The 10,959-nt window shown below is 43.4% G+C and overlaps 1 long non-coding RNA gene across 1 annotated transcript; it reads left to right on the top strand.

The window, feature by feature from the left end:
* LOC145723171 (uncharacterized) lies at positions 1-10,030 on the top strand. The gene is made up of 2 exons (XR_014148058.1): positions 1-923; positions 6,830-10,030. It is a non-coding gene; the product is annotated as an uncharacterized LOC145723171 (long non-coding RNA).
* Positions 10,031-10,959: the final 929 nt, after the last annotated feature.

The raw sequence follows: 10,959 nt of genomic DNA, 5'->3' as shown, positions 1-10,959 counted from the left end.
GATCCTCAAGATTATTCCCCAGGCTTCTCCTCTATCTCCGTATTATTCTTTGCATTAAAAGCAATGATTTAAAATTCCAAGGACAGAGGCTGTTTATTTATATTTATAAGTAAAGTTATTCAGTTTTTTAATAGACTTTGTTTTTTTAGAGCAGCTTTAGGTTACAGCAAAATTGAGCAGAAAGTACAGAGATTTCCCAGGTAAACTCTGCCCCCACAAGTCTATATAATGACTTGTCACCATTTTAATACCAAATAGAATAGATTCGCTGCCCTAAAAATCTTCTGTGCTATACATAGTCATCCCTCCCCCACTCACCTATGGCAACCATGGATCTTTTCGCTGTCTCCATAGTTTCGTCTTTTCCAAAATGTCATATAGTTGGGATCATGCTGTCTGTAGCCCTTACAGACTGACTTTTTTTTCTTTTTTTTAAAGATTTTATTTTATTTATTTGACACAGAGAGAGAGAGACAGCTAGAGAGGGAACACAAGCAGGGGGAGTGGGAGAGGGAGAAGCAGGCTCCTGGCCGAGCAGGGAGCCCGATGCGGGGCTTGATCCCAGGACCCTGGGATCATGACCTGATCTGAAGGCAGATGCCTAACGACTGAGCCACCCAGGCGCCCCCCTTTTTTTTTTAAAGATTTTATTTTATTTATTTGTTTTTTTCACTTAGTAATATGCATTCAAGTTTCCTGGATGTCTTTTCTTGAACTGATAGCTCATTTCTTTTCAGTGCTGAATAATATTCCATTGTTTGGAGGTACCACAGTGTATTTATAGTCTCACCTGCTGACGGACTTGTTGGTTTTGGCAATTATGAGCAAAGCTGCTATCAACATTAATATGCAGGTGTTTGTGTGGGCATGAGTATTCAACTCATGTGGACAAATACTAAAGAGTGCAGTTGCTGGATCATTTGGTAAGAGTATATTTTGTTTCGTAAGAAACTACCAGACTATCTTCCAAAGTGGTTATACCATATTGGCATGTGCATGCCCACCAGTGGTAAATGGGAGTTCCTATTGCTCCACATCCTCGCCTTTGGTGTCTTCTGTGTTCTGGAGTTTGCTCATTCTGATAGGTGTGTAGGGATACTTCATTCTTTTAATTGGCATGTCCCTCGGGGCACATGATGTGGAGCATCTTTTCACCTGCTATTTGCCATCTGCATGTCTTCTCTGGGGAGGTGTCTGTTTAGGTCTTTTGCCCATTTTTTAAATTGGATTGTTCATTTCCTCATTGCTGAGTTTTAAGAGCTCTTTGTATATTTTGGATAACAGTTCTTAATTAGCTATGTCTTTTGCAAAAATTCTGTCTCAGTTAGTGGCTTGCCTTCTCATTCTCTTGACGGGCATTCACTTTTCACATAAAATTAAACTACCTTGAAAATCTTTGAAAAATGGATTAAGCAACTGACAGAATTTTCACCTACTCTTACATTCCCCTAATTTGGAAATTAGGAAGTTGAGCTTTTCTGGGGAGAGAAGGGTAAAACTTCAGAATATGTATTATTTTCTGAGTGTAGTGTTTTGCTCTTCTAAAAGTAATGTTGACCTCTTAGAAATTTTAGACAATACTCAACAATGTAAAAAAGTAGGAAACTGTCTACAATTCTGTACACCCAGAGGTTATCCATGTTCATACTTTGGGGATGTTTACTTATTCCTGCCAATGTTTTTTTATTTTTCTAGTTTTTTACATGTTCTATTACAAAAATAAATTTTCCGGCCTTTTTCACTGATATTATTGCTTAATGTTTTCCCATACTACCGCTTTTCCATAATAGATAGCTTTTTAGCATCATTTATTAGATAATCCTTTCAGAAGAATAAAAATATAGCTTTTCATAACATTACATGCACACGTATAAAATAGAAATACGTGTTTGATCAGACCAGATGACTTTATTTTTTTTTTAAGATTTTATTTATTTATTTGACAGAGAGAGACACAACGAGAGAGGGAACACAAGCAGGGGGAGTGTGAGAGGGAGAAGCAGGCTTCCTGCTGAATAGGGAGCCCCATGTGGGGCTCGATCCCAGGACCCTGGGACCATGACCTGAGCCAAAGGCAGACGTTTAATGACTGAGCCACCCAGGTGCCCCTGACCAGATGACTTTAAACTTCCCTTTCAATTCTAACATCTGTGAGTTCTAAATCCAGGCCCTAATTTACAGATTAAGAATGAAAAAGCAATTAGATGAAGGGATTTGTCCAAGATTAGAACTAAGTTTGAGATCACTTCTTCTTCTAGGCCATTCTTTCAGCTCACTGTCCATCTCTAAGGAGATGTACCATGCAGCATTTTCCAAAAATAACTCATTTTCTTTTTTTGAGCATCTAGTGGGGCTTGTGGTGTGCATACACACATAGTGAATCCTTGATCTGGATCCTGAGGGTTTCTCTCTGGTCTCTGTGATGTGGGAAACATGAAAAGAACAGGAGAAATCGGCAGTGGAAGAAACTGGGGAAATGTTCAAGGATAAGGCATTAATAGTAGCAGAATAGAAATGTCTTAATACCAAAATAATTCTAGATGATGTTTAAAGTTGCATGGAGTCTCAGAAGATTACTGTGCATTTAACAATGTTTTATCACAAAGGATAATTTGCCACTAGGTCAAATGTATCCAATTACTATGTATTTCTATTAAAGAATTGTGAAAGATATTCATTGATATATATATATATCCCTATTCATAACACTAATAAAGGACATTGGCCAAATCAACAGAATGAGTGAAACAGCAATAACTTTAATCAAACACCACTGCCTTTTTTTGTGAACTATTTTTATAATCTTAATTAACTTGAACTTGTAGTTAATGAGCACATTTTTTTGGTTAGTGAGCACATTTAAACTTTAGAAAATGTCTTTACCTTCAGAATGCTGAATATCTTAACTTGGATTTGGTCCCATATTCTAATTTACTTTAGATTCATTCATAAATGTAAAAATAAATTCTAAGGAGGAACATTTTTGCAAGACTAAGCTATAATTTTTTCATAGTCTCCATTTATTGTTATTGTAGAGACCAGATCTAAAATTACTACTTTATCATCTGAGTTTGCTCAGCTTCAGCGCTCCGTTCAGCCTTCTAGTTATTATATTTAAATGAGTACTATGTTTTATGTTCAAGTGTGTATAAATCCCTTGGATCTAATTCATTTAAAATGTGAATTACCTCAAGAACTATAGGATCTGCTCCGCCAATGTCATTTCTCCCATGTTTTCTGCTAGCTAAGTTTAAGAGGAGAATTTTGAATTCCAGGATGAATTTGCAGACTCTGCTATTGGGTGTGTCGTAGATTCGCTTTTGTCTCTTTCCTGCCAGGAATAGTGAGGGAGTCAGGGCACTCTGAGTAGATGAGCACGTTCCTGAGCTGGCAGCGGTCATCGGATTAAGGACACTGCTCCCCAAGGGGCAGAGGTAACCACTGGTTTTTGGGGCCTCAAAGAACTGCTCTCCGAGACTCACTACCTCCTGTACAACTTGTCTGATGACTTCCTGTTGCTAAGGAGAAGCTTGTTCTGGATCTCAGACTCTACTCTTATGAGCAGGGGCCCCAGGGTATGTTAATAACTTTTATGCCCATTTAGTTTGTTGTGAACTCTGAGTTTGCAGACATAGCCTTCACTGACTCTTCAGTAACCTCACTTCATTGAGTATGCCCTCTGTCCTTTATCTTCAATTTTGCCTTTTTTTAAGAGAGAGAGAGAGAGAGGGAAGGGGTGGAGGGAGAGGGAGAGGATCCCCGCACAGAGCCCCACCAGGAGCCCAGCGTGGGGCTTGATCTCATGACCCCGAGAGAATGACCTGAGGGGAATCCAAGAGCCAGACACTTAACCGACTGAGCCTCCCAGGTGCCCTATGGGTTTTTCCCTTAACTCGTGAACATGCCCAAGTGAGCCACATTCCAAACATAGGGGAAAACAAAACTAAAGACCTCCCTTGATTTTATTCTTCTACTGAGTTGGCTGTTGACACAGCAACCATTACCTACTTCTGCCTTCCAGAAGACTCTGTGTTTCTAAAATTGTTTTCCATTTTTAATTTTTTTCATAACACCCACCTCTCCTGCATGGTAGCCCTTGTAATGCCACAGCCCCAACCTTCCTTTGAGCTTAAAGAGTGGATCCCAAATTTGTCTAAATCAATGTTGTCTGCAGATTAAGCTCATCTGTAGGAAATTCTTTTATTTTTTTTTAAGATTTTATTTATTTATTTGAGAGAGAGAGGGAGAGCGCAAGCAAGGGGAGTGGCAGAGGGAGAGGGAGAAGCAGACTCCCCGCTGAGCAGGGAGCCCGATGGGGGGGCTCCATCCCAGGACCCTGAGATCATGACCTGAGCCGAAGGCAGACGCTTAACTGTCTGAGCCACCTAGGTGCCGTGGTGGGAAATTCTTTAAAAAACTGGATGCCTGAGCCTCAACTGAGACCAATGAAATCAGAGATTAGTGGGACCTGGGCAATTGACATTTTCTTTCTTTCTTTCTTTCTTTCTTTCTTTCTTTCTTTCTTTCTTTCTTTCTTTCTTTCTATTATGTTATGTTAGTCACCATACAGTGCATCGCTAGTTTCTGATGTAGTGTTCAACATTTTAATGAGTTCCCTGAGTTGTTCTGACTCTGGGAGCTGGTGCTGTTTGGTTAGGAACTCAGGGACTCTTACTGGCCTGGGGTGGGAGCAGGACTGAAACGCGCCACCACTTAGATGACAGGGAGGGATGTTCTTGTGCAGCTGGGAGCAGGTTCCTGTAGCCTCTAGAGGCCCATCGGGGACAGCGCTGAGAAGGGGCGCCGAGAAACAAGGCGGACCCACCCATGGGTCCAGAGAGGAGCGGTCCCCTGGGGTGTGGCTCCGCACCGCTCGCCCCGGTCTTGGCCGGCAGGCTCTCCTCCACCTGCAAGAGGACCATGCCTCATTTGAGCCACAGCGTCAGGTTGTCTGATGCCTGGAGCCTCCTTCATTTGCTGCTTTCCTCCTTGCTAGCAAACTTACCTGAAAAAGGAGTTTATTGTCATTGCCTTCCACCTTCCTTACTTCCAGCCAACAGGGCTGCTCTCAGGCCTCTGCCCTGGCACTTGGCGGGCACTGTTGTCGCTAAAGTGGGTGATCCTTTCCGATTAACCCCCTGTCTGTCCTATGTCACTGCCCCCTTCACAAGCACGCTTCGCCCTGTCCCTCCCCAGCATCACACCCTCTCCACAACAGGGGAGGTTTCCCAGCCTAGAACACCCCGCCCTTCCTTCTTGCTGCATTAAGTAGGATTCATTTTTAAGAACCATCTCAGATGTTCACCGTGTCCAGGAAGCTGTCTTTGCCATCACAGAGTGGGCATGCAGCCCCTCCTCGGCATATATTATCACAGATATGGTAATATGCTGTTTATGGGTCAGTGTCCCCCAGAAGAGGGCTTTGGGTCTTGTGGGCAGGTACCATATCAGCACCTTAAAATCTTCATAATGCTTGATGCGTGTTCATGACTGCTGTGGGTGGAACTGTGTCCTCCCAAAAGGTGTTGGAATTCTAAGACCCAGGATCTCAGATATGACCTTACTTGGACATAAGGTCTCTGCAGATGATTAAGGTGAGATCATACTGGAGTAGTGGGCCCTAATCCCGTGCAGCTGGTGGGACTGTGGACACAGGGAGAACACCATGGGAGACGCGAGTTCTGCTGCCACAAGCCAGGGAACCGCCGGGAGCCCCGAGGGAGGCTGGGATCTTCCCAGCTCCTTCAGAGCGAGCGTGGCCTGGGCGATGCCCGCATCCCAGACCCACAGCCCCCAGGACAGCCAGGCGGTAAGTTTCTGTTGTGTAAGCCCCAGTTTGTGTTACTTTGTTACAGCTGCAGTAGGAAGCAAATGCAGGGAGGACTCCCTGTGCGTCTGCTGCATGATTGAGGGACGAGTGCATGGGCAGTAACCTTAACCACGGGAATGAGTTCCACCCCCAGCGCCAGGAACACTCAAAGGGCAGGGGAAGCATGCTTCATGTAGGACTACGTCGGGGGTTCAAATCTAGACCACTCTTGCTCAAAATAGCATAAATATTGGGTATGACTTTTTTTTTAGATTTATTTATTTGAGAGAGAAAGAGCGAGAGATCAGGGCTCGATCTCACGATGCTGAGATCACAACTTGAGTCAAAACCAAGAGTTGGCTGCTCAACCGACTGCGCCACCCAGGCGCCCTGGGTATGATTTTTTATATGTGAATTCAGACTCTTCATTTTTAGTTAAGAAAATTATCTTTGAACCAAATCACCTAGATTTCTTATTGTCTACTCTTACAAGAATTTATCTTGGACTTTTCCGAAATGCAATCACTCTCATAAGTGATTGCGTATTTAAGATCTGTTTCAAGGTAATTATTTGCTTCACTGTATTTTCCATTTCAAATCCTCTCAGTTCACTGAAAGTAATTCAGATTTTCCCTCTCTCTGGACAATGCTTTGCTACACATTTTCCTATACTCTCAATACAGACTGAGCTCACAGTTCTTGGTAGAAATGACAAAATGTGCTAAAAATCTCTTGAGGTAGTAAAGTGAAATGGCCTCTATTGATTTTTTTTTTTAATCTCAAGGACCTTGCACACAAATAAAATTGGTTTATGCTCTTGTAAAATGGCTGAGCATTTATTAATCTAATTGTTTCAGAAACATAACTATTAGCTTATTCTTTCTTAGAGTATCCCTCTTCACGTTTGTGGTAAGCCTATTGGGCTACTGTACTTCCTTCTCATGTGTAAAGTTCAGAGCATGACTTTTCATTTCCCCCTCATCTAAATCGTACACTTTCAAGTTTCCTTGGCATGTGCAGAACCATGACTTTGGGAGCTCTCATTGGTGCATCATCCACAATATTTCAAAGAACCCCGAGTATTTGATGGGAGCCTCCAGTCGCTGAAGGAGAAGCTGAGACAGGTGATCTTTCAGTCTCCGCTGTGTGTCCTGACAGGACCAGGCAGGGTTTGGAACATGGTGGAAATTGCTCAGTGCCTTAACTTCCTGTTTTCCCTCTTCCAAAATGAGAGGTAATCATAATTCATGATAACTGTCGAGAGAATCAAGTCCCATGAGAGACATACTTTGGAGATGCCCATCACTGCAGCAATCTCCTTCTGAGGGAATTCCACACGTTCCATGGGTGGGCGGCAGGTAGGAGGTGCCCACCCTCAACGCTGCCAGGTGGACCCCTGAGCCCTAGGGTGATTGCCCAATGGAAAGCATGTTGCAGGCCTGCTGGGGGCAGCTGGGACACGTGGGGAGACCTAGGCTCTGAACGATCCCTGCAAGGAGTGTGGACGCTGGGGAAGTGACTTGTTCAGTCCCATCTTTGACTGGGTCAGGGTTGCCCTTGCATGAGCCAGCAGGCCTCTGTGGCCCAAGAAAGATCTCAGGAGAGAGGCACAGGGACACGGGAGTCAAGCTGCAGGTGTTGTCCAGCGTGGGGGAGGGGCTGTGAGTGACAGTGACAGTAACACGGCAACAATGAAGAGAGAGAGCCCGTCATAAGCAGGACAGAGAAGACACGGTGTGTGTGTGTGTGTGTGTGTGTGTTAGGAGTTAACTGGACACTTAGGTCATCAGGGCCAGGGTCCCCAGCAAGAAAGCAGGGAGCTGGGACAGCTAAGACAAAAGCGCACTAGCATCCTGTTTTACAGCTTAGACAAGACCACAAGAGCATCCTGTCTAGCAGCCTCTGCAGAAGTGACTTTTGCAAAACATCCTGCAACAAAACAATGAACCTTAAAACATTGGTCACTATCACAAGCTGAGGCAGTTAGTCTCCGGTTGTCAGGCCCAAAGACCATCAACACGTGAACAATAACCCGCTAGGTAGACGGGTGCATGATCAGAGCTCTGATTGGCACAACTCAGCAGCCAATCCACGGGGGCCCACACTCAGGATGCTCAAGATAGTTCCTCAGAAGAGCCTATAAAAACCCTTAGATTTGAACGACAAAGAGGCAAACTCTCGGGTCCCCTCCTTCTCCCGGAGCTTTTTACTGTTGCTCAATGAACTCTGCTTTGCTGCCCACCACTCTTCATCTGGTCTACCTCTTCATTTTTCGGAGTGGTGTGATGAAGAACCTCGGGCACTAAAGGAATAAAAATCCTGTAACATGCAGACAGAGGCTGAGATCAGATGTGCCATGAGCTACTCCCCGCCTCCCCCAGGAATGCCTTGTGAGTCCTAGCTCTGGCCTGTAGCATCCTCACAAAACCTCTCCTCTGCCAACTCGATTCGATTTCTCTTTCCTGCAGAGCTCGGGTCAGACCATCTTTATGATCTCATGCATCCAAGCATTCATTTCTAACACTTGATTGAGTCCTGAGTCTGTGCTGGCCTGCGCCGGGGAAACAAAGATTAATAACATTGTCCGGAGTCACTTACACCTTTGAGCTGTTTAAACTGAAACCGGTTATTATTCCTGAAAAAAGGACTAGGAGACGTTAATATACAAAGAAGTGATTTAATATATGTTTGGAATTCAGATTTATATAATCACTTCCTTGAAAAGGAGCACATCTAGAGAAAAATGTATCTATTGCTCAACAAAGAGCACAATACTGGTAATTGAGATTGAGAAGATCTCGGTGGTATGGTTCCCTTGGCCTTGTCGCATGCTTGCTACGGGATGGGAGTTGGGCACTGTCTCCGTCACCTTATATGGGGAGGTGGTTCTTGGTGCCTCTTCTGTATCCTGGTGGGTCTGCCCTGAAACTGTCCACAAACTGTTCTGCTTTTGGTACTTTTGTCTCTCTCCCCACCATGTGCCCAGAAAACCTTAATTTTCACAGAGAAAGGTGACTTTCCTTTTGTAGATATAATTATCTCTCCAAAGAAACCTTGTTTTGAATATGTAACCTAAAGCATATATACCACAGTTTAAGTGAATTTCTGTTTTTAATAGTCTCCCTGGATGTTGACAGCAGAGAGAGTTAGCAATTCTGGTAGTATTGCTAACTTTGGAGCCCCTCCCGTTTCTATATATTTCAGTGAAAGGATGAGCCTGGAATGGGAGACAAAATGCCACACCCCTGTGTAGGGGCCAAGGGCAGCCTGCCCCAAAAGGGGCCACTTTGGTATATTGATTGTTTTAAGTAAAAGTTACTTAGGCAGCAATTGATACAAGGGCACTCAGAGCCTCCTCTGTCCCCCTGAGCAGGAAAACAGGAAAAAATCACTCATGAAAAATACTTTCTTTTTACTAAGAAGTTAAAAGACATCCTTATTATCAGAGATCTGGACTTTAAAGCTGAGAACGCCCTAGAAACAAACTTTGTTACTTTTTTCCTAATCTAATACCTCAGCCCAAATTCCCAAATTCCCTACTAATTAAAGCTCCCCAACACCTGTTTTCTTTATCCTGTCAATTCTTCACAAATGTATTGTGTTTTTGTCTGAAATGTATAAAAACTGCCTCTCCTGGTCCTTTTCATTATTGGGCTTCTGTGCGCAGGTAACAGGACATTGGGTTTTTTTTCCTGTTAATCTGTCTCATGTAAATTTAATTCTTGTCCAGCTGGAAGACCTTGAAGGGTAGAGGAAGAGATTTTCCTTCCCTACCCATGACTAATAATGATGTGGTCACACAAATCACATGTTGTGGTTTCTGGACAGTGCCTTGCTGGCTAGGATGGGGACATGTCCATTATTGATTGACACCCAGCATCCGCTGTGTTTCCAGCCTGCCCATTCATAGATTTTACCTTATTGACTCATGCACATTCCTCAGCCTCTATTAGTAGAAAATAGGAATACTTTGCAATCTCTATAGAATATGTCAATTAAACTTTGAACTTACTTTTGCCATATATAAGCAGCGTCGTGGAGCATTGACATGCAGATTGTCTACATCTGCAGAATCAGAGATTGAACATCTGAGTTGTCAAAATATTTTAAAGACACAATGAAAAGCATTTCAGTTTCTAGCTATCTCTGCCCCCACCAGCTTTGCTCATCTGCTGTGACGAGAACTCACCAGGAGAGCGATGATAGAGATTGAATGTCACGTTCCCTGTTAAAAATAGCTCTGCTTGATTTATCCTCAGAGAAGTTCTGGAATCACAGGACTCCCACCTGCCAGAGCCACTTGGGTACCACGTTACACTCACCCAAGGTCATATTTTGCCTGCATTATAGTGATCACTTCCTACTGGTCCCCCTGCTTCTCTCCTTGGTCTCCTCCCCGACTCGGGCCCCCAGCTCAACAGCCAGAGAGGTCCTTCTAAAACCCGAGGCAAGCGCTCCTGCTCACAGGGACCTCGTGTGTGTCCCTCTGACATATTTCTTACCATCCTTCTTCTTGACAGATCTAAGAGGTCATCACCAAACTCTAAGTCCTGGTCTCCTATCCTCTTCACATCCTTTATTTCTAGGACTTCACTGTAAAAAGCCTTCACTCCTGCTTTGCCATCTGCTTTTTGTTTCCATTTCTATACACAAACCCCAGTTTTCTCTTTCTCTAATGATCCCCAGGAAGAGACAGCGGAATTCCACATATCCTAGAGTTGAAATTCTTGCCACACTTGGCAAGATCTTCATAAATACTTTTATGCACATTAGAATTTTGTGTAAGTGCAAATATTTGATTGTAGATTGATATTGAGTATAATAGTTGAAGGCTCAATAAGCATAGAGTATGAGCAGAGTCGATAGTAATTAAAAAACATCAAATAGGTAAAATAGCCACATTTTAATAGATTTGTAAATATGGATTATTTAATTTGATCTGTTGATTGTGTTCCCCCCAAATTCCATACTTTTCTCTGCCCTGTTCTTCTATTTTCATCCTGCAATGTGACCTGCTCCTGCTACGTTCCCTTTCTTCTCCTTTTCTTTTTCCCCCCAGAATATTTACCACCTTCCAACATGCTTTGCGATTGACTTACCTCTCTCTTAGTCTCTTTCTGCCAAAATGTAAGCTCCTTGAAGGCATGGGT

Source organism: Leptonychotes weddellii, chromosome 8 (genome assembly GCF_054177405.1).
Source record: "Leptonychotes weddellii isolate Sample4059 chromosome 8, ASM5417740v2, whole genome shotgun sequence".
In the NCBI taxonomy this organism is placed as follows: domain Eukaryota; kingdom Metazoa; phylum Chordata; class Mammalia; order Carnivora; family Phocidae; genus Leptonychotes; species Leptonychotes weddellii.
The sequence above is the reverse complement of the archived record's forward strand: the minus strand, read 5'-3'. Positions and strand labels throughout refer to the sequence as shown.